This window comes from Patagioenas fasciata, chromosome 18 (genome assembly GCF_037038585.1).
Source record: "Patagioenas fasciata isolate bPatFas1 chromosome 18, bPatFas1.hap1, whole genome shotgun sequence".
Taxonomy (NCBI): domain Eukaryota; kingdom Metazoa; phylum Chordata; class Aves; order Columbiformes; family Columbidae; genus Patagioenas; species Patagioenas fasciata.
Genome location: NC_092537.1, coordinates 1,107,014 through 1,110,000, shown reverse-complemented (window position 1 = coordinate 1,110,000; position 2,987 = coordinate 1,107,014). Strand labels below are relative to the sequence as shown.

Genomic DNA, 2,987 nt, shown 5'->3' with positions numbered 1-2,987 from the left:
TGATTTGACCTTGGTATTCGAGTTAACCGTTCCCTTGCTGTACACCTGAGCGAAATACCCTGTGCGGATCCGCTCCCGGCCGCGGGGCTGGCGCAGCACCTCGCCGCAGCAGAGAACCGGGGGGCCCCCCGCAGCCCCCGGGCTGGGTGCGGTGCGTACAGGGTATTCGGAGTCAGACTTTGCCCTACATCCAGTGTGGAGTATTCCAGATTTCCTGTAGAGGCTGGTAGGAGTCCATCGAGAATTCACTTCTGTTGCTGCCGTTCGAGCAAGGTTGGGAAAAACATATCGCATCCGAGCCTTACGAACCAGTCTTCATCCTCCTCCCCACCTGCATCCCAGTCCCCACCACGGAGCTGAAGTTACACAACTTGAGTTGCTGAAACTTTGCATTTACACCTGTAAATTTATGCATTGTTTTAATTTATGTAAGATTTTTTTTTTTTGTACGTTGCCTTAATGTTCTCACATGACGGTAGGAAACCAAAATTTGTAAGTCATCCTAAAGTTGAGAAATTGTTACGCCCAACAACACATCATTGTGTAAGGAAAATAAAAAAGCGCTGCAGTAAACTCCGCTCGGGGCTGTGATTGCTGGGGGGGGGGGGGGTGACAAGTGGGAGCTGAGCTGCCACAGGGCCCTGGTGGAACTGTGATAGCATTTCTGGGTTAAAAATAACTGGTTTAGGTGCTGAGCAAGTGCTGGAGGGAGGTGATAGATGCTGCCCCACCCCAGCCCTGATGCAGTTGTCCCCCACTGGGAGAATGGTTTAGTACAGTGAACTCCAGTGTGGGGAGTCCCCAGGCAAAGGGGTGCAGGGTGGGGATCCCCCCAGTGTGGCACAGAACAGGCTTGGGGGGTGCTGGGGGTACTGGAAGGGATGGAGCCCTCACTCCCAGCAGTTCAGCTGCTGCCATATCCTGTGGCCACGCTGAGCGCTGCTCCCATTTCTGAGAGGAGACAGAAACGCTAATTAATTAACACACCCAGGTCGGCAGTGCTGCTCCAATTAGGCCCTTGCTGGCTCTGCTGTGAACGTGGCCCTGCTCCCCACCATCTTGCCCCGTGTCAAATCGGGTGTGGGGGCACCTGGATCCTGTCCCCCACCACATTTTACAGCCAGGCTGCTGTGTCCTGTTGGCGCTGGGCTGGTTCTGAGCTCTCACCCCCGACCCAGCCTGGCACCGCTGCCCACCGTGCTGGCACAGCCGGAGCAGCCGCTCTGCCTCGCTGCGCCGCAGACACGGCCCAAAGCACCTGCTGTCCAGGTGCCGTTTGTTCCAGGGACATGTGGCCCATGTCAGAGCCCTCAGAGTGGCCACGGGCTTGTGCAGATCTGCACCCGCCTGCCCACGCTCAGGATCCCTGGGAGAGCAGGTGGCTGTGGGCAGGATGGGTGGCGCAGCCGCCGGGGAATGGTGGCACATCCGTCACTGGGGTCTGGGTGCCCCCAGCAGCTGCTGCCCCTCCAGGCCTCGGGGTCCCTCCGGCGCAGGACGAGTCCCTCAGGGCCACTTGGCTGGCGGCACCTGCGCTCACCAGGTGGCCAGCACCCCGCCAGCTGTCTGCCCGTCTGTCTGCCCATCCGTCCAGCCCTCTGTGCACCCATCTGTCTGCCCAGCCCTCCCGGCACCTGTCTGCCTGTCCATCTGTCTGTCCTGCCCTGCATCCGTCTGGCAGTCCACCCTTCCATCGCTGCACTTGCCGGCTGTCCTGCCCTGCGTCTGTCTGTCCATCCCTCCCTGCATCCGTTTGTCTGTCCCGCCATTTGCTCAGCCATCCGTCCATCCATCCTGCCGTCCTTTTGTCCGTCTGTCCATCTACCCCCGCCCCCCCCCCCGCCGTCTGTCGCTCGCGCTCTGGCCCGGGGCGGCCGCCAGGGGACAGCACCGCCCTGCCGCTCCGCAGAGCGACACGAGTTTGCGCGGGCTCAGCGGGAGGGCGGGGCCGGGCTGGGTGGGGCCGGGCTGGGCGGGGCCGAGCTGGGCGGGGCCGGGCTGGGTGGGGCCGGACGGGGCGGGGGCGAGATGGGTGGGGCCGGGCGGGGCGGGGTCGGGTGGGGCGGGGCCGGGCTGGGTGGGGCCGGGCGTTCCGGAGCAGGGAGCAGCTCCTCGCCCGTTACGCTCGCCCTCCCCGCCCCTCCCTCCCCGCACCCCCGTGTTCCCCGCAGCTGCCGGCGGGCGGGAAAGGGTTAAGGGCACCCGGGTGGTGAGAACAAAAGGGCTCCCCGCCAGCCAATGGGCGCCGGCCTCTGCCTCCCTGCACCCGCTGGTTGGCTGCGGCGCGGCCAATGGTGTCCGAGCTCTGCCTGTCCGTCTGTCCCCACGTGGGGTGGCAGAGATCTGTCTGCGCAGCGCAGCGGGCAGCTCCTGCCTGCACCTTCCTGCCTGCACCTTCCTGCCTGCACCCCCCTCCGCATCCTGCAACCTCCTGCACCCCCCTGTATCCTGCACCCACTGCATCCTGCAACCTGCACCTCCCTGCATCCTGTAACCTCCTTCACCCCCTGTATCCTGCAACCTCCTGCATCCTGCACCCTCCTGCCTGCATCCCTGCTGCCTGCACCCTCCTGCCCAAAATTTCTTCCTGCCTGCACCCCTCCTGTAGCATCCTGTCCCCCTGCAGCCTCCTTCCCCTACATGGCTCCTGCAGCGCGTTCCTCTCTCCTGCACCCCATCCTGCACCCCATCCTGCATCCCAGCCCACCCCATCCCAGCCCACCCCATCCCATCCATCCCATCCCATCCCATTCCATCCCATCCCATCCCATCCCATCCCACCCCACCCCATCCCAACCCATCCATCCCATCCCATCCCGTCCCATCCCACCCCACCCCATCCCAACCCATCCATCCCATCCCATCCCGTCCCATCCCACCCCACCCCATCCCAACCCATCCATCCCATCCCACCCCATCCCATCCTCCCCATCCCAACCCATCCATCCCATCCCATCCCCTCAAAAGGAGGCAGCGCCTGCACCAGC

The 2,987-nt window shown here is 63.6% G+C and overlaps 1 protein-coding gene across 2 annotated transcripts in view; it reads left to right on the top strand.

Annotated features, from left to right (window-relative positions):
- ACTG1 (actin gamma 1) overlaps positions 1-573 on the top strand; it is a 3,022-nt gene extending 2,449 nt beyond the window's left edge. For both annotated transcript variants that reach the window (XM_065852306.2, XM_071816407.1), the window contains one exon: positions 1-573. This exon is cut by the window's left edge and continues 337 nt beyond it. The gene's annotated coding sequence lies outside the window, so the exon portion shown is untranslated.
- The last annotated feature ends 2,414 nt before the right edge of the window (positions 574-2,987 follow it).